The 21,388-nt window shown below is 38.4% G+C and overlaps 1 non-coding gene across 1 annotated transcript; it reads left to right on the forward strand.

The window, feature by feature from the left end:
- The first annotated feature begins 19,355 nt into the window (after window positions 1-19,355).
- On the forward strand, window positions 19,356-19,462 carry LOC141709455 (small nucleolar RNA R71). The gene has a single exon (XR_012570030.1). It is a non-coding gene; the product is annotated as a small nucleolar RNA R71 (small nucleolar RNA).
- The last annotated feature ends 1,926 nt before the right edge of the window (window positions 19,463-21,388 follow it).

Raw genomic sequence — 21,388 nt, forward strand, 5'->3', positions numbered from 1 at the left:
ATATTGCTTCAGGTAATGGCTTCGTGAAGATATCAGCCATCTGCTGATCAGTAGGAACGAAATGAAGCTCAGTTGTTCCTTTCATAACATGTTCTCTTATAAAATGATATCTGATGCTGATATGTTTAGTAATAGAGTGTTGCACCAGATTTCCTGTCATAGAAATAGCACTTTGATTATCATAATAAATAGGAATTTTTGAAAATGACAATCCATAGTCCATGAGCTGATTTCTCATCCATAACAACTGAGCACAACAACTCCCAGCTACTATATATTCAGTCTCAGCAGTCGAAGTGTAAATTGATTTCTGCTTCTTACTGAACTATGAGACTAATCTGCTTCCCAAAAACTGACAGCTCCCTGATGTACTTTTCCTGTCTATTTTGCATCCACCAAAATCAGTATCTGAATAACCACATAATGCAAAATCAGCTTCCCTTGCATACCAGAGACCAAGTGATATTTGAAAATTCTCTTTACTGCAATAAGATGTGGCTCCCTTGGATTTGCCTGAAATCTTGCACACAGATAGGTGGCAAATGTAATGTCTGGCCTACTAGCCGTTAGGTACAAAAGAGAACCAATCATACCTCTGTAATTTGAGACATCAACTGTTGTACCTTCATGAGGATCAAGCTTTGTAGTAGTTGCCATTGGAGTAGCTGTTGTTGCACTATCTTGCATATTAAACCTTTTTAGCAGATTTTTTGTGTACTTTGACTGATTGATGTAGATCCCATTATCAGTCTGTTTAATTTGCAATCCTAAAAATTAACTCATCTCTCCCATCATGCTCATTTGATATCTTGATTGCATCAACTTTGAGAACTTATCATACAGTTTTTGATTAGTTGATCCAAAAATGATATCATCCACATAAATTTGAACTAAAAGCAGATCTTTACCTTGATTCAGATAAAATAAAGTTTTATCTATAGTACCTCTTTTGAATCCACTTTCCAGCAGAAACTGAGTAAGAGTCTCATACAATGCCCTAGGTGTTTGCTTTAGTCCATAGAGTGCTTTGTCAAGTCTATAAACATGATCAGGATATTTAGGATCCACAAAACCAGGTGGTTGTTCAACATAGACTTCTTCTTCAAGTTTTCCATTGAGAAATGCACTCTTGACATCCATTTGGAAGACTTTAAACTTCTTGTGAGCAGCATATGCCAAGAAGATTCTGATTGCTTCCAGCCTAGCAACAGGATCAAATGTTTCATCATAGTCAATACCTTCCTGTTGGGAATATCCTTTAGCTACCAATCTTGCCTTATTTCTGATGATTGTTCCATCAGAATCAGTCTTATTCTGAAGACCCACTTTGTTCCTATAATTGACATGTTCTTTGGTCTAAGCACCAGCTTCCAAACTCATTCAACTCTTCTTGCATAGCCATGACCCAATCTGCATCCTTGAGTGCATCTTCTACTTTTTTTTGCTCTTCTTTTGAAAGTAGATTGTGATATAAACATTCATTCTGAGTTGCACTCCTTGTCTTTACACCATCATCAGGATTTCCAATGATCAAATCAGGAGTATGATCTTTAGTCCATTTTCTGGCACTAGAAAGTGTCCTTCTGGAGCTAGATGCTCCCCCTGGATTGTATGCCTCATCAAATGCATTTGAGGCTCCCCCTGAATCTGTTGTGTTATCTCCTGATGAAGTATTGGGACTTGAATCATGTCCATCTGAAGTTGAATCAACATTTGATTCTGAATGATCAGATTGAGAAGAACCTTGAGATGATTCTTTAGTGTTAGTACCATCTGCTGACCCTTGTTGTTGCTCCCCCTCAACATGTGCAGGTTCATTAATACAATGATTATATTCAGAATCTGAAGGAGTATCGGGATTTGGATCATCAGGATTTGACAGTTCATTAGAGTTTGATCCAGATTCCAACAATGCATTTTCATTTGCAAAGATTAGACTTTCATGAGTGTCTTCTTCAAAACCAGGAATCTTCTTATCATCAAACGATACATTTATGGAGACAACTACAGTATATGTTCTCAGATTGAAAACTTTGTATGCTCTTGATGGTGAGTATCCAACAAAGATTCCTTCATCATCTTTTGTTTCAAACTTTCCTAGCTGATCAGTATGAGTTCTCAAAACAAAGCACTTACATCCAAATACATGAAGATGTTTGAGACTGGGCTTCTTTTCTTTCAGCATCTGATAAGGAGTAACACCATGTCTATTTATCAGAGTTATATTCTGAGTATAACTTGTTGTGTTTACTGATTCAGCCCAAAAGTAAGTGGGTAGTTTTGCTTCTTCCAGCAGAGTCCTGCCAGCTTCAATCAAGGTTATGTTCTTCCTCTTAACAACACCATTTTGTTGAGGTGTACCAGGAGCTGAGAATTGTTGTTGTATGTCTTTATACTTGCAGAATTCCTCTATTTTTGAATTCTTGAACTCAGTGCCATTATCACTTCTCAGAATTTTCACTTTATGCGTGGATCCATTTTCAATTTACCTTATGTGATCCAGAAACATTTCTGAAGTTTCATCCTTCCTGTGTAGAAAATAAACCCAAGTATATCTAGTGAAATCATCAACAATTACAAGTATGTACCTTTTCCCGTTGATGGACATTATGTTTACTGGTCCAAAGAGATCCAAGTGTAGCATATGATATGGCTCAATAATAGAGAATTCTGTTTTGCTTTTGAAAGATACTCTTCTTTGTTTGGACTTTTGGCAAGTATCACAAAGACCATCAGATGAGTATAGCATATTTCGTAATCCTTTTACCAGCTCCTTCTTAGCAAGTTCATTGATTGAATTGAAGTTGAGATGTGAGAGCTTCTTGTGCCAGTTCCAGCTCTCATCTACTGATGTCTTTGAGATAAGGCAAGTAGCTTCTTTCTCAAGACTTTCATGTAGTCTTGCTTCATATATGTTACCATGTTTGTATCCTATCAAGACAATTTTCTTTGACTTGTTATGAACAACTTCACAGTGTGAGTCATAGAATATTACATGATAACCTCTGTCAGTGATTTGACTGATGCTGAGAAGATTATGCTTCAGTCCTTCCACCAGAGCTACATTCTCTATTGCTACATTTCCAATTATCAAGTTGCCATATCCCAGAGTGTGTCCTACATTTCCATCTCCATAAGATACATATGGGCCAGCCTTCTTCTCAAATTCTGACAACAGGGATTTATTTCCAGTCATGTGTCCTGAACATCCACTATCCAAGACAAGTGTATTTTTCTTGTAACCTTACAGTCAGAGGAATAATTAATTAGAAGGATTTTTAAGGACCCACACTTGTTGGGCCCTCTTTTTGGATAACTTAAGCCTTTGTGAGTCAGGAGTACTTCTGACAGTTTTTCCTTTGTCTGGATTTGTCTTGTTAGAAGCAGATTTAGTAGAACCAAGAGAATTAAGCACACAAGCAACTTTATTAAATTTAGGAAAAGGTTCATATTAGTTGTGATACAGCTTATGATAGGAACTACAAGTATAAATCGAATGCCAACTATTACCACAATAAAAATAAGGATTTTGTGGTTTATAAAATACTGATCTACTCCTAACATCAGACACAGGAATAGTAGTTTTCATTTTCTCACTCCTTCTACAATCAATAGCAAGATGATTAGTATTACCATAGTTAAAACAAGTTTTTCTAGGGGCATTGGGAACAACCTTATAATTAGAATCCTTAGAAATACCTTGCTTACCATTCCTGTTTCTTTTAGGACTTTTTACTTGAGGCTTGTTAGTAACCTCAGATAATTTCTTTTTCAATTGTCTTTTAGACAAAAGTCCTATGTTCTTTTCTTTCTTAACAGTCTTAATGGTTTCCTTGTTTTCCTTTCTTTATGAATTATCACTTAATAATTTTTCATATGATGCTGATGTTGAACCCTTTTCAAAGATGGATTTGGGTTCATCAGCTTCTGAAGAGATAAACTTCACAGGAGTTTTAAGGGTAGTCTCATTCTCAGTGTTAACATCCTTAATTCCATCTACATAACCAAGACATTCTTTCCAGTTTTTCTTGGATATCATCTCATGAACCTTTTTCCCTGAAGCAGTCTAGGAATTAAGAGTTTTTCTCTCATTTTCTAATTCATTTTCTAACATACTGAACTTAGCTTTTAGTACCTTTGTTGTATGTTTAGCTTTCTCACATTCTTCCTGAATTTCAATCTGATTTACTAAGTCAGACTCCAATTGATCATTCCTAGACTTTAACATTTCATTTTCAGTTAACAATCTATTGTTCTCTAGAATCTTATTTTAAAATTACCATGGAGAGACTTAAGAATAGACTTCAGTTCAGATATATCTTCAATATTAAAAGAGAAGAAAGAAGTTGATACCTTAGACTCAGAGGAAGCAGGATCATCAAAGCTAGCCATCAGTGCATAATATATGTCTTCATTTTCAGAATCAGAGGAGTCCATCCAATTCTTGCTTGAAGTAATTAGGGCTTTGTTCTTCCCTTTGTCATGCTTTGTCCTCTTGCACTCTATAGCAAAGTGACCAGGTTCATCACAGTTGTAGCACTTGATTTTTGTCTTGTCTACCTTTCCAGCTTTAAATTCTTTTCCATCTCTTCTTCCAGTTGACTTCCTTTCACCTCCAGTGAACTTCTTCTTGAAGCTTCTATTCTTCTTAGACTTCATGAATTGCATCATCTTGAAGCCCTGAACCAGCAATGCAGCCATTTGCATGATATCAGAATCTGTCATATTCTCATCAGTTTCAGAATCAGTATCATTGTAATAACCCCAATTTTTGGGAAATTTTTGAAACCCTTATGAATAGTGTTTTTGCTGAATGAGAAAACTTTTCATGCCACACTATGTAGGGGTTCTGATATGGATATTCTGAGATTTTATTAGTACTTTATATGGGATATAAGTGTATGTAAAAATCGTCAGAATCCAAATCCGAACACTTTGATTTTTCCCGGAAATTCACAAGATACGGAGAGAATTGAGTATAAGGTAACAGGATAAAAAGGATTTAAATTAAAGGATTATAGGAGAGGATCATAAAAGGAATATAATATATTGAGAAAGGTTAAGGGAACCTAAGTAATAAGATCCCGGGTATGATCCCTCAAACGATAAACGAGAACGAAAGATAAGCGAACCGTAAAACAAATAAGTGACCAAGAGACAAGCTTGTACAAGAAGCCAGGGATTGTGACATCATCAAACCACAAGGTGTGGACAAGTGGGAGCATTATGACATGTGCAAGGTGATATAAGCATGACATGGGAAGGAAGGAGGTGTGGTGGCTTTGTAACCACACAAATTCAAGGGCAAGAAGGTAATTGACTAAAGCAAGCACAAAAACCAAGCAACCAAGCCAAGCAAATCATTTTTCATCAAAATCAAAAAGAAACCAAGGCATTGTTCTTCATGCTCTCGGCCAAAACAGAATCAGAACACTAAAACTGCTGTATCTCCTTCATTTCTCACTCAAATATTGTGTTCTATAGCTCATTGGAAAGGTATTGAGATGGCCTACAACTCTTGTTCACAAGTCTCGTCCAAATAATCATGGTAATACCCTCATTTTTACAGTTCTTTAAATCGGACTTTTAGAAACTTCAAAGCCTAACTTTGTGTTCTTGATTTCTTTGGAAAGATCAAGCTTGTAGGAGGCTCCCTAAGGCTTCCTAGCAACTTAACACCTCCCAAGGAAGGTATAAACTTCAAACCCTAGCCTTTACTTTATTTGTTAGTAAGTTTAATGGTTGGTGTTGTGAAATGAGAAGCATGGATTGTGATTATTAGTAGTTTGGTTTTATTTGGAAGTGTTTTGGTAATTGAAGATTGATTATAGTTCATAAGTCTTGATTGTGGTTGTTTGAGTTGAAAACCTTGGAGATTATGGACTGATGTGGTATGGTTTAGGTGAAGTTTTGTTGTATTGATGGTTATGAGTTGGTTGGTGGTTAATTGGAGTAGTTTAATCATTGGTAATCGCGTAAACATAGCCGTCGTAACGTCCGATTTTCTTTGGACTGTTTTTGTGCATAGCATTAGGACCCGAGAACCCCCTGATAGATTATGACCACTGCCATGTTTAGATAGCTCATGTTACGAGCTTCGTTTTGATATGTAGTTCGTTCGATTCCGATTTACGGTTTAGGAGAAACGACCGTTTCAAGTAACGGCGTTTCGCGAACGAAACTTTTTCCCTCGCCTTACTTTGGAATGTAGGTTAAAGACCAAAAAGGGTTAATTAATGTGTGAAACATTTATGGTAAGTGTGTTAGGCAGTTGGTAAGACATTCGCGAAAGAATCGTTTTAAAACTCGTAAAGGTTAAATTATTAAAAATGGTGGAGCCGAGGGTACCCGAGTGACTTAAGCAAATCGGTGAGCGCAAAACAAGCGTTAGAGTCTAAGTTAGTTAAAGCATAGATTTACAAGTGATTTTGGTTTAATTCCAACTTACTTGTTGTTTATAGGTTATCAGACTCGTCCCGAGCCTTTCTCACCCCCAAGTCGCTCAGGCAAGTATTCTATCCGTTATACTGTTGTTGTGATGAATACACTTGTATATGCATTATCTTGTGATATTGCATGATTGCTATTTAGCAAATGTTGCGATATATTGTAGCATGTGATATGGTATATATGCATGCATGTTTTATATTCTTGAGATATATATCTGTTGGTTTATTCGATAATACCTATGCTAGAGGATAGTTGTATCTTGCATATACCCTTAGTATAGGGACCCAAAGGTGAAAATATTTTTCTAAAACCGGGAGTCGAGGATCCCGAGTAATCTTGTATATATGGATATGGATATATATATATATATATATATATGGTTATAGTTTTCCAAACTATTAATCGAATAAGGTTTATTCGATAACTTTAAACTTTATTTTATTATTGAATATTATTTCGAATATTATTCGAGGGCTTATGACTCTTTAATATTATTTATTGAATATTATTTGAATATTCATTTGAGGATGTATGACTCCTTTATTTTATTTAATGAATATTATTTATAATATTCATTCGAGGTATTATGACTCAGCTTATTTTATTTATTGAATATTATTTGAATATTCATTTGAGGATCTATGACTCCGATTATTTGCTGAGATATATTCTTTATTTTATTAAAGAATAAGATGTCAATAATCAAACTTATTTTCGATTATTCAAATAAAGATAATACTTTCATATAAGTATATCTTTGGTTATTTAATACTCGTTTCAAGTATAAATTTTAATACTTCTACTTCAATTATTTTTATAAAGATTATTCTTTATGGGAATATTATTTAATTAATAATATTCAGATATTTTCTAATATTCCGGGGACTGATTTACTTTATTAAATCAGCCTTACTCCAAACACTCTTTAAAGTGTTTTCGAGTCTTCAAAATGATTTTTAAAAGTCAGAGCGGATCCCAAAACTCATTTTTATATTTAAGATCTTCCTTTTAAAGGGGATTTAAATACTCGCTCAAAACCTGGGGAATCCGGCTCTGTGGTGTGTTTTATATTCGCAACGAGGTTGCAGATTTGGTAAATGAATTGATTACTTGCCCAACGTTCGGGAAGTAAGCCCATCTCATTGAGTCGGCATAAGCGACAGGCCGGGGTACGGTCTATTATTGTGTAAGTGGCTCAGTGGGAGTCCATCAAATGCATAAGTGGCTGAGTGGCAGTCCAGCATAGGTCTTAATTATGACCAGGGTGATGACCAGTGGGGAATTCGTCCATCTACTAGTAGAAAAGGTTACTTATTGGTATCTTTGCCTGATCAGCAAGATATCGGGTTTATGCCAAAATTCTTTTCCTTTCCAAAATTCATTGGATGTTTCAAACTCTGTTCATACTTTGCATAATAGAGATTCCAGGAAATGTTTAAAGGGATATATATATGTGGATATATATATATATCGGGACTAAATAAAGTATCTCATAACTTTTTCATTCAATAATATTTCAAAGATTGAATCTATTCAAGTCTTATCTTGTGGTCTCATCAGTGGGATGAACTTTTGAAATTGATTGTAACTTGAACGGTGGTAGTTCAAGTAGTATTTGGGAATGATATAAGTGTAGTGAAGTATTTGGTAACTTCATCTTTTAAACTTATATCTAATTAATAATTGTCTTATGTATGACAAAGATTTTCAGAAAAACGTTGAGACAAGGTTAGATATATGAGATCACCTTGCAACGATATTTTTTTTATATACAGTTATACACTGGGATTTTGTGTATATTATGCATGGAAGAGGACTTCCAATATTTTGAAAAGTATATATGTATATATATATACTGAATATTTTGCGACTTCATCGCATTAAGTTATCAACTTGGTTCATTTCTTTTGACCAAGACTTTCATGAGTATTATGAGTAGACTCATATATTGTTAATCATTATACATATTATTTTGGTGGGCTTGCTGCTCACCCTTACTTTCTTCTTTCATCACACAACATCAGATAGATAAGATGAACAGGACCAAGCTCCCAATTCGCGAGAGGATAGGAAGCGTTCCGCAGCTTCCTATAGGCATTGAAGTCACTGTAGCTGAGGTAGGGAACTACCAATAGACTAGGCTTCAACTTTTGATGTACCAGATTTATGTATACTTATGAATTGTAATAATGGCAAAGAAATGTAAATTTATTCAGAACCCTTTTAAGGTGTATTGACTTATAATTGTGGAATAAAACGACTTGTGATTATTTGTGGATGTTCATCTCTGAGACTATAACGTGTGGTGTGTATTTATTGTGGGGTCACAGTACAGAGTAGTTGATTGTGTATTAGGATTGGGTGTTATTAAGGGAAATGGATCTCGTGACAACCCGGATCCCCGACCCCGGATCTGGGGGTGTTACAATCATCATCAGAATTTGATGATGAATCATCAGTATCTGACTTTGGCAGATTGTTCTTTTTCCTTTCAACTTCAACAGACCTTTTTTTTGAAGCTTTATCATTTACTTTCAAAGCAACTGATTTTCCTTTGCTGCTTTTCCTCTCCTTCCTTTGTTGGACTTCCAAGTCATGATTTCTCAGCATGCCATAAACTTCATCTAGAGTGATTATTTCCAAATCATACTGATGTTGTATGATTGAAGACTGAGTCTCCCATTCTTCATTCAAGGCTCTCAGAAACTTAGAGTTAGAATCCTCTCGATCATACACCTTTCCCACCGAAGACAGATTCTTGAGCAGGGTCAGAAATCTGTCATAGATATCAGTGAGACTTTTATCAGGCTTGGCCTCAAATTGTTCATATTCTTGAATCAGAATAGCCCGTCTGTTCTTCTTGATAGCCATGGTTCCTTGACATTGGGTTTCAAGAGCATCCCAGATCTCTTTGGCAGTCTTGTAGGCTATAACCCTATTTGACATCACATAATCAAGACTGTTATGTAAAATATTTCTTAACTTTGCATCTTTCAGCACAGCTACTTTCTCTTCTGGTGTCCACTCACTCTTCTCCTTCAATTGATAATGTTCAGCAACAGTAGGAGTTGCAGGCACCAGTTTTGTTGGTATGTAGGGTCCATCATTAATTACGTCGAGATAATCTGGATCTGTAGCTTTCAGGTGCATGAGCATTTTCACCTTCCATGTAGAATATTCACTCTTTTTAAGAATGGGGATTTTAATACTTTCATACTTGTTGAGATACATGTTTAGATCGCTTCTGATTGTAAGTTTATCAGTTTACTCTGATACCAATTGTTGCCCATTAAATATACAATTGTTTAAGGGGGTTGGATATAATTGTATAAATGTTTCAAACAAGTATAAAAATATAACAGTTCTTTACATTTCTGATAAAAACTGTTACAAACTCTCTCAAGAAATACTGATGTTCTTGAGAGCTGCTAAGTCGTACAATGCTCGAGTTCTACACAATGTGATGACCTAAACTGTGTTTATATAATACACAGCTGCTACAAATCATTCTAGGATATGCATTATCAAATACTAATAGAAATTGATACATATATCTAACTGAATATACAAAGTCCTATCACTCAGAACGAACATATATCCATCCCTCAAAATAAAGAATATACTCAATCTTCACAACATGCTGCTCTTCAAATACTGATGCTTCTGCAAATACTGATGGGCATCAAATCCTAATGACATCCAGAACATCCAGATCCTGAGCTTCTTCAGATCATTGAGAATCAGCATGTAATAGAAATGTCCCAGAAGGAAAAGGGACAAGGAAATTTTCAAAACCGTTTCAGGAGGAAGCTGGGATTCCAAGCCCGGACAATATAAATTTCAAAAGGTCAGAGCAAGGCAATCAGAGGACAGGTAATCATTTCCAAGCTCCGAACCAGCAAAGGATTATAAGACCACCACTGCTAGATTGCAAGACATGTGGGAGGATGTTAGGGCAAAAACACACGCTAATATTCACGCAAGTATACGCGTTCGCAAGTAATATAGAATACTTTCTAGTTCGTTCCCACAGAGACTCAGACTAATTTATTGTCTACTTAAACTCACTCACCAATGTATGATTACTTCTCAATGTTAAGACACTAACACTTAAAATTATTAACTAAATATTAACTATAATTAACTACTTAATTAATCACTTAATTAACACTTCAATTTATCAATAATAAAACACTCATGAGATCACAACTTCATTACTACTTCCTTCAATAGTCATTGTTAATTCCTTTAGCATGTGACAGTGATGATATTAATCGAATAACACGAAACTGATAAAAGCCAACTTTCATTGTACTAATACCATTCTACCAATCATCCACAATTAAGATAGAAGTTGAATAGTCATCAATTATGTTGAGTTCCTATATGTCTACAGAAATTGACAACACAACGATTTAAGCACAAGTTATTCCTTTTGATTACATAGGGCAAATAAAACTGTTAGAGTTACCCACTAATCATGCACAACGTACATGAACCTATGCTAGCATGGCAAGTTCTAAATCTCAAGATCCACCGTCGCTTCACAAGAGATTAACACCCTATCTTATATGTTCGCGACGCACATAAGACGAATACGCACAACCAATACTAGATATCATACAATCATCACACACTAAAGTATTAAACAATTAAATAAAGAATTCCATAGTAAATCCGTTGCAACCCGGTGATCACGATTAGCCCATAATAGCACTTATCGTCATCATGGATTCATATGAAATCATGATAAACAAACACAAGAAAAGAATAACTAAACTAATTATATTAAATCAGAGTACGTCACAAGAGTAAATAGGTTCAAAGTAAGAAAACTAGCATCCAACGTTACAACGAAACAAGAATCACAAGAAAATATGCTTCCTCTTCGTTGCCGTGTACTAAAACGGTCTTCTTCCTTATCTCCTTCGCTCCTTGCATAATACCACGATCCTCTCTCTTAAAAACGTCTCCAAATCTACTTATATAATAGTCCCATAAAACTCAGATTACATAGAAGTGGAAGCCAAACAGAAATAGAAGTCCTAAAACAAATTATTTTTTTCCCGACCCTGCGCGGCCGCTCAATATAGCTGAGCGGGCGCTCAGCTTTCTGCGCGGCCGCTCAGCATTGCTGAGCGGGCGCTCAGGACCCTTCTGGAAAATTCCTGAGTTTGCTCCGTTCCTTCGCTATAATCTACCCATTTCTTCCCTCTCTCAATGATGAACACATGCCAAGGCTTATTCTTGATGATTACTCCTCCAAAACGCAACTAATACCCTGAAATGCATAAACACTAGAAAAATGCATCAAATACATAAAATACTTGATTTCAATGCACCAATTTAAGCCATTTTAAGATGTTCTAAATGGTATAAAATGCCACTTATCACACCCCCAAACTTAAATCGATGCTTGTCCTCAAGCGTCACAGACTCAAAAACAAATAAAAACATGCATGAATGCAATCTTTATGAAAATGCAGCGATCCCCCTTACTACGAACGAACCAACCAAATTGTAACATCTCAACAAATGCAGTTAGACGACTAAAGATCAATAAACTCATGCAAACGGACATACAGCCAGAAACGTGGTGTGTGCAAATGCTTAACAGATATGCTTCGGAACTAGACCAATTATTATGACTCGACTATTCTCAAGGCAATCACATGATTATACAAAGAATAAAAATTCTAGGCACAAAGTGATATACAACACTACAAGAATTTAGGAGCTTATTACGGAATCATGCTTTTTATTTACAACACAAATGCTAATTTGACCATGTAATGAGTGAGGTCCACAAAAGACTTATGCAGTGGTATCCATGTAACGAGCGTTAGGTTAGCGGATCCCAGACTCTAAAAGCCTTAGGTCACTAGGCACAAAGTCCCCTAAGAACTTAATAACTCGAATACCAAAGAGCCCACTCCTGATCAATTATGCATAAACACCAAATTTTTTTTTTTTTAAAAATTTCTGAGCAAGTGCGTTTCGCTCCATCTTGCTCAACCCTAGACTACTCGCACAACATGCGAGCCGGCTACTAGCCATTTGACGCCTTACCACAACTAGCAACAAATTCCATTTTTACTCCAATTTTTTCTTTTTCATGCCTTTATCACTAAGAACCTATTATCGAATTCTAAGCATAATAAATAGATTAACCTCAAAAACAATCAAATCATAACAACAATCTAGCCCTTACGCATTCTCTAAGACTTAGTGGAATTACAAGTGCTTCTAGCATGCATATCAACCTACACGACTTAATATCACTTTAATGTTATCACTACACTCGCATCAATATCACAATTCAGTCGATAAATCATCGCAAAAGGGATCATGATAAATACATGAGCTACATGACATGATAAACAGATAAAGCTATATAAAAAAAACTATATGGCATAAATTATGCAACTATATAAACTAAACTATCATGAATATGCAGCTATATGACACACACACAGTATTCCTTAACTACCACCCCCAAACTTAAAATCTTCACTGTCCCCAGTGAAGGTAGTAGAAAGGAACACAGGGTATACCTACTCGGAGTCATCATCATCATCACCCTCAGTGGGTGGAATATCAGGCGGCGGGTATGCAGAGTCCTCACCAAAAACTGGCCACTGGATATCAGCTCCAAGGCCCCGAAAAGCAGTCCCCAACGCAAGGGTGAGCTCCTGAGCAAACCTGCTCTGCGTCTCGTACATGGCATCCATCCGTCGTGAAAGCCTCCTATACTGGGTATCAGCCATCCCAGCACCCTCCTGAGCTCTCGAAGAACCAGCCTCATCACGCCCAGGCCTAGCCATAGTAGCACCTTGTGCTGGACGCGATCCTGGAAGACGATAACCCAGCCCATGCTCCTCGGACTCACCACCGGTCCACTCCTGCATCCCATTCAGAGTCCCAGAATCAATCGGAGCTGCCGGCAACTGCAACTGCTCATGAGCCGGCCAGTTCACTCCTACTGCTTGGCACAGCTTTGTAACCGTGGATGCATAAGGGATGTTCATATGCTTCGCTCCCCTCAAAAACTTCAGAATTCCTTGGTAGATAAACTCACCAAGGTCCATATAGTACTCCTCATTAAGAATTCCCCACAACAACTGTGATCTCTCAACTGTGACCTCGTGTGCATGCGAAGAAGGCAAAATATTAGCACAAATAAATGCATTCCATGCACGGGCATACCTGTTCATAGCGATCGCCGGGAAGTGATAATACTCATTAGTGCCGGTCTTGAAGGTCCAAACTGTGCCCGGCCTACAGAGAGTCACACAAATCAAATCCAAGTCAAAATCCTCAGCAATCTTCTCATTCCAGTTTTCCTCCTCGGGCTTCCTCTCTCGCTGTCCAATCACACGGCGAATCACCGCAGGGTGATAATCCACCGTCAGCCCTCGGACCACAGAAAACCCATTCTTTTCGGCCTTCGCGTTCGCAAAGAACTCGCGAACCACGCTCATCGGCACTGCTTCGGGCGACTCACAAAAAGCTATCCACCCCTTCTCTGCAATCATGGGTAGCAACTCATCATCCCTCCCTGATGGCAAAAACCCTCTCTCCTTCAGAATCGGCTTCCCCAAAAGCCTAGTGTACTCCTCTTCCGCAGCTCTGTCAGTCAACCGAGGCCTTGCAGCAGTACCCCTTGATGAATCAGCAGTAGGGACTGTGCTGCTGCTATCGATAGTTCGTGCTCTCTTGGGTGTCATTGATTCTCTAATAAAAGTGTTTAAGAACTGAGTTTTGGTGCTTGGGAGAGAGTTTAAGTGTAGGAAGTTTATGGGAGATATGTAGGATATGTGTATGTATATATAGGGTGTGGAATAGGTTAAATTAGATTAGGGTTTGGGGATTAAGGGTTAAAATGATGGGGTAGTGGGAACAAATCGTGGGTTTATGGGCTAAAATTTGTTTTTTTTTTATAAACTTAAAAGAAAAAATTTCTGGAAGTCGACCCCTGAGCGGTCGCTCAGCAAAGCTGAGTGGGCGCTCAGGGGGTCACTGGAAAAAAAAAATTTCAGCCCCGTTTTTCTGATTTTTTTGTGTTTTTGGATAGGTTATTAACTTCTAAGGGTTCCTGTAACAACAAATCATGGGTTGTCTCCCATGCAGCGCTTCTTTTTCGTCATTAGCTTGATGTTGCGTACCTTTCTCAAGTAGTCAACAAAATGGCACTAACCACTTCTCAGTTTGCCATGTCCCCATAGTAGTGCTTCAAACGCTGACCGTTAACCTTGAATGCTTGGTCCGGATCATTCTCAAAAATTTCCACCGCTCCATGTGGAAACACAGTTTTGACAATAAAAGGTCCAGACCATCTCGATTTCAACTTCCCAGGAAAAAGTCGGAGACGAGAGTTGAATAAGAGAACTTGTTGCCCCGGCACGAATAACTTAGGATGTAGCTTCCTATCGTGCCACCTCTTCACCTTTTCCTTATACATTTTGTTATTCTCGTACGCTTGAAGTTGAAATTCATCAAGTTCATTAAGCTGAAGCATTCTTTTCTTACCAGCTGCATCTAAATCTAGGTTCAACTTTTTCAATGCCCAGTAGGCCTTATGCTCAAGCTCCGCAGGTAGATGACATCCCTTACCGTACACCAACTGAAACGGGGACATACCAAGTGGAGTTTTGTATGCTGTTCTGTAAGCCCAAACAGCTTCATCGAGCTTTAAAGACCAATCCTTCCTTGACGGACAAACAACCTTCTCTAGAATGCGCTTGATCTCTCTGTTAGACACTTCCGTTTGACCATTTATTTATGGATGATAGGCAGTAGCCACTCGATGATTCACATTATAACGCTGCATCATAGAAGTGAACTTACGGTTGCAGAAATGCGACCCTTCATCACTTATGATTACCCGACGTGTTCCAAACCTTGTGAAAATCTGCTTATGAAGAAAATTTAGCACTGCCTTTGCATCATTTGTCGGTAAAGCTTTGACTTCTACCCATTTTGATACATAATCTACTGCCAGCAAGATGTACTAATTATTGCAAGACGAGACAAAAGGCCCCATGAAATCGATTCCCCAAACATCAAAGACCTCGACTTCAAGCATCACACTTAACGGCATCTCATCCTTTCTCGTCAAATTTCCCACTCTTTGGCAACGATCACACCTTAAAACAAACTGATGAGCATCCTTAAACAAAGTAGGCCAGAAAAAACCTGCTTGTAGAATACGAGCTGTCATCTTCTCACCACCATAGTATCCACCATAAACCGTGGAGTGGCAGTCTCGTAATATCCCCTCCGTCTCACAGAACGGGATACATCTCCTGATGATATGGTCAACTCCCTGTCTAAACAAATATGGTTCATCCCACATATACCACTTCACCTCATGTAGAAACTTCTTCTTTTGAGCTGAGGTCAATTTAGGAGGCATTACATTGTTGACGAGATAGTTTACAATATCTGCAAACCATGGTTCTTCCTCCTGAACTGCAAACAACTGCTCATCCGGAAAAGATTCATTGATTAATGTCCTATCTTGTGAAGTAGAATCGGGATTCTCTAACCTAGAGAGATGGTCAGCTACTTGATTCTCAGTACCTTTTCTATCCTTGATCTCTAACTCAAATTCCTGAAGTAAAAGCACCCAACGAATGAGTCTCGGCTTCGAATCCTTCTTGGAAACCAGATAGCGAATGGCGGCATGATCAGTGAATACTGTTACTTTAGTACCAAGTAGATAAGATCGAAATTTCTTGAAACCAAAGACTATAGCCAAGAGCTCCTTCTCAGTAGTGGTGTAGTTCATTTGGGCCCCATTTAAAGTCTTACTCGCATAGTAGACCACATGGAAGAGATTTTTCTTGCGCTGTCCCAGAACTGCACCTACCGCATAATCACTCACATCACACATCATCTCAAACGGTTCTTTCCAATCTGGTGCTGTAATAACTGGTGCAGTGATCAAACTCTTCTTGAGAGTCTCGAATGCTTCCAAACATTCATCATCAAATTTGAAAGGCACATCTTTCTCAAGCAAATTGCACAACGGCTTAGATATCTTTGAAAAGTCCTTGATGAATCGCCGATAAAAACCCGCATGACCAAGAAAACTACGGATTCCTTTCACAGAATTAGGTGGTGGAAGATTTTCAATGACTCCCACCTTGGCCTTGTCCACCTCCAGACCCTTGTTAGAGACCTTATGCCCAAGAATAATGCCTTCACGCACCATAAAATGACATTTCTCCCAATTGAGCACCAAATTAGTTTCCACGCACCTTTTGAGTACGGCGCGAAGATTATTCAAACATTCATCATATGAATGTCCAAAGATGGAGAAGTCGTCCATAAACACTTCGATATTATTTCCAATCATGTCAGAGAATATAGCCATCATACATCTCTGAAAAGTGGCCGGTGCGCCACATAACCCAAACGAAACTCTGCGAAAAGCAAACGTGCCAAATGGACAAGTGAAGGTAGTCTTTTCCTGATCCTCTAGTGCAATACAAATCTGATTATACCCTGAATAGCCATCCAGAAGACAAAAATACTCATGACCAGCCAACCTGTCAAGCATCTGATCAATAAACGGAAGAGGGAAGTGATCCTTCCTTGTGGCTTTGTTCAATTTTCGATAATCCATGCATACTCTCCATCCTGTAACTGTTCGAGTGGGGATGAGCTCATTCTTTTCATTTGCTACCACAGTGATACCTCATTTCTTAGGTACACATTGTACTGGGCTCACCCACGAACTGTCAGAAATAGGATAAATGATGCCTGCATCCAGCCATTTCAGAATTTCTTTCTTCACCACCTCCTTCATGATAGGATTCAGTCTGCACTGCTGTTCAACAGTCGGCTTACTACCTTCCTCTAGCATAATTTTATGCATATAATATGAAGGACTTATCCCCTTGATGTCTGCTATGGTCCATCCAATAGCCGATTTGAATTCTCTCAAAATCCTTAAGAGCTTGTCTTCCTCACTACCTGAAAGGTCAGATGGAATAATAACAGGTAAAGTAGATGCATCACCTAAAAAAACATACCTCAAGTGTTCAGGTAATGGCTTAAGCTCCAAGGTAGGTGCTTCCTTTATTGATGGTTTGAGCTTTCCTTCAGCATTCTTGAGGTCAGAAGTACCAAGAGATTCAAACGGCATGTCCAGCTTTTGCTTCCAGGGAGAAGCATTTAGATATTGTAATTGCTCGTTGCCATCTTTATCATCGCTGTCAAAATCCCCCACTAAGGCCTTTTCCAATGCATCAGACATTAGCATGCGATCGAGTTCCGAAGTAACCGCAGAATCAATCATATCCACTTTTAAGCATTCCTCATCTTCTGTAGGGAATTTCATTGCCTTGAAGGCGTTGAAGGTCACATCCTGATCTTGTACCCGCATAGCAAGTTCACCTTTTTGCACATCTATCAAGGTACGGCCAGTAGCCAAGAAAGGTCTTCCCAAGATTATGGGAATCTTCTTATCTTCCTCAAAATCCAGAATAACAAAATCTGCAGGAAAGAAGAGCTTATCCACCTTGACTAGCACATCCTCCACTATGCCCCTTGGGTAAGTAATGGAACGATCAGCCAATTGTAGAGACATGTATATGGGTTTTGGATCAGGAAAATCCAACTTTTTAAAGATCGACAACGACATCAGATTAATGCTTGCTCCCAAATCACAAAGGCACTTGTCAAAAGTCAACTTGCCAATGGTGCAAGGAATGCTGAAGCTACCTGGATCTTTCAGTTTTGGCGGTAACTTTTACAGCAGAACAGCGCTGCATTCTTCCGTGAGAGCAACGGTCTCAAGGTCATCCAGTTTCACCTTCCTTGAAAGAATACTCTTCATAAACTTCGCATAACTAGGCATTTGCTCCAGAGCCTCAGCGAAAGGTATATTGATGTGAAGTTTCTTAAACACCTCCAGAAACTTACCGAACTGTCTATCCAGCTTTTGTTGCTGCAATCTCTTAGGAAAAGGTGGTGGAGGATAGAGCTGCTTCTCCCCTGTATTACCCTCAAGCAGAGTGTGTTCAACAATATTCTTCCTTGGTTCCGCCGCTTTCTCCTTTTGCTTAGCTTCTTCATCTCTAATTTCAGCTTCTCCTTCTTTTGTTTTTTCAGCATCAGCAACTTTTCCAGACCTTAAGGTAATAGCCTTGACTTGCTCTTTAGCTTTCTTCCTGCCTGGTACTTCCGTGTCACTGGGAAGAATGCCAGGTTGACGATTGAGCACTGCATTGGCTAATTGACCGATTTGATTTTCCAAGGTCTTGATAGAAACCGCCTGACTCTTGCGTAATAGCTTAAGTTCCTCAAAATCAGCACTAGTAGGTGCAGCTGCACTTCCCTGTTGAGGATATGATTGTCTTTGAGCATACTGCTGTGGTTGCTGGAATCCAGGTGGGTTAAACTGTTTACTCACTCCTTGCTGATATGGTGGCTGAATAGCATTCTGATTATTCCCCCAGCTGAAATTTGGATGATTTCTGTTATTAGGATGATAGGTCGCTGGCACAGGCTGCTGTTGTCGCTGATAATTATTCACATACTGAACAGATTCGTTGACAAGAGAACACTGATCCGTAGCATGAGAACCTGCACAAAACTCACAAACCATAGCTATTTGATTAACTCCATATGTAGCCAGAGTATCAACCTTCATTGACAGCGCTTGAAGCTGTGCTGCAATAGCGGTGGCTGCATCAACTTCCAGAATACCAGCTACCTTACCAGGCATCATCCTCTGAGTTGGGTTTTGATGCTCATTTGCAGCCATAGTCTCGATAAGATTATAAGCCTCAGTATAACTTTTAGCCCATAAAGCGCCTCCAGCTGCTGCATCGAGCATGGGCCGAGATTGGGCCCCCAAACCATTATAGAAACCCGTGATCACCATCCAATCAGGCATTCCATGATGTGGACACTTTCTCAACATTTCCTTGTAGCGTTCCCAAGCTTCGCACATAGATTCTGTAGGTTGCTGCGCAAACTGAGTAAGAGCACTCCTCATAGCAACAGTCTTTGCCATTGGATAAAACTTCACCAAAAACTTTTGCGCAAGATCTTGCCACGTAGTGATGGACCCAGCTGGTTCAGAATGTAACCAGTCCTTAGCTTTGTCCCTTAGTGAGAATGGGAAAAGCCTTAGCTTGATAGCCTCATCAGTCACGCCATTATACTTAAAAGTGCTGCAGATCTCGACAAAATTCCTTATGTGCATGTTGGGGTCTTCAGTCGCCGCTCCTCCAAAAGAAACAGAATTCTGCACCATCTGAATAGTGCCCGGCTTGATTTCAAAGGTGTTAGCTTGAATGGCCGGATGAAGAATGCTTGACTGAAGTCATCAATTTTTTATCGAGAAAAGTCCATGAGAGCTGGATCAGCTTGAACAATACGATCACCCATGTTTACTGGTTCTTTTCGCTCAGTTCCTGAATCCGAATCTTCAAAATCTAACTTCTCCGGAATATCAAGAACTGCGTCTATCTCCTCAGCTGTATCTAAAGTCCTCTTGCGAGTACGAGAACGAGTTTGCATAAACGCTCGCTAAAGTACCTGAAACACAACCGGAAACAATAAGTAACTACTACGTCCTAATCACTGAATCCTAATGACCAATGATGGTAAGTACATAAACTAAACAAATATGCCGAGTCCCCGGCAGCGGCGCCAAAAACTTGTTAGGGTGAAAACACACGCTAATATTCACGCAAGTATACGCGTTCGCAAGTAATATAGAATACTTTCTAGTTCGTTCCCACAGAGACTCTGACTAATTTATTGTCTACTTAAACTCACTCACCAATGTATGATTACTTCTCAATGTTAAGACACTAACACTTAGAATTATTAACTAAATATTAACTACAATTAACTACTTAATTAATCACTTAATTAACACTTCAATTTATCAATAATAAAACACTCATGAGATCACAACTTCATTACTACTTCCTTCAATAGTCATTGTTAATTCCTTTAGCATGTGACAGTGATGATATTAATCAAATAACACGAAACTGATAAAAGCCAACTTTCATTGTACTAATACCATTCTACCAATCATCCACAATTAAGATAGAAGTTGAATAGTCATCAATTATGTTGAGTTCCTATATGTCTACAGAAATTGACAACACAACGATTTAAGCACAAGTTATTCCTTTTGATTATATAGGGCAAATAGAACTGTTAGAGTTACCCACTAATCATGCACAACGTACATGAACCTATGCTAGCATGGCAAGTTCTAAATCTCAAGATCCACCGTCGCTTCACAAGAGATTAACACCCTATCTTATATGTTCGCGACGCACATAAGACGAATACGCACAACCAATACTAGATATCATAGAATCATCACACACTAAAGTATTAAACAATTAACTAAATAATTCCATAGTAAATCCGTTGCAACCCCATGATCACGATTAGCCCATAATAGCACTTATCATCATCATGGGTTCATATGAAATCATGATAAACAAACACAAGAAAAGAATAACTAAACTAATTATATTAAATCAGAGTACGTCACAAGAGTAAATATAACACCCCCAGATCCGGGGTCGGGGATCCGGGTTGTCACGAGTTCCATTTCCCTTAACAACACCCAATCTTAATAATTTCTCAACTACTCTGTACTGTGACCCCACAATAAACACACACACCACACGTTATAGTCTCAGAGATGAACATCCAAAAATAATCACAAGTCGTTTTATTCCACAATTATATGTCAATACACCTTAAAAAGGTTCTGAATAAATTTACATTTCATTGCCATTATTACAATTCATAAATATACATAAATCTGGTACATCAAAAGTTGAAGCCTAGTCTATTGGTAGTTCCCTACCTCAGCCATAGTGACTTCAATGCCTATAGGAAGCTGCGAAACGCTTCCTATCCGATCGCGAATTGGGAGCTTGGTCCTGTT

The sequence above is a fragment of the Apium graveolens genome, chromosome 2 (assembly GCF_009905375.1).
Source record: "Apium graveolens cultivar Ventura chromosome 2, ASM990537v1, whole genome shotgun sequence".
NCBI lineage: Eukaryota > Viridiplantae > Streptophyta > Magnoliopsida > Apiales > Apiaceae > Apium > Apium graveolens.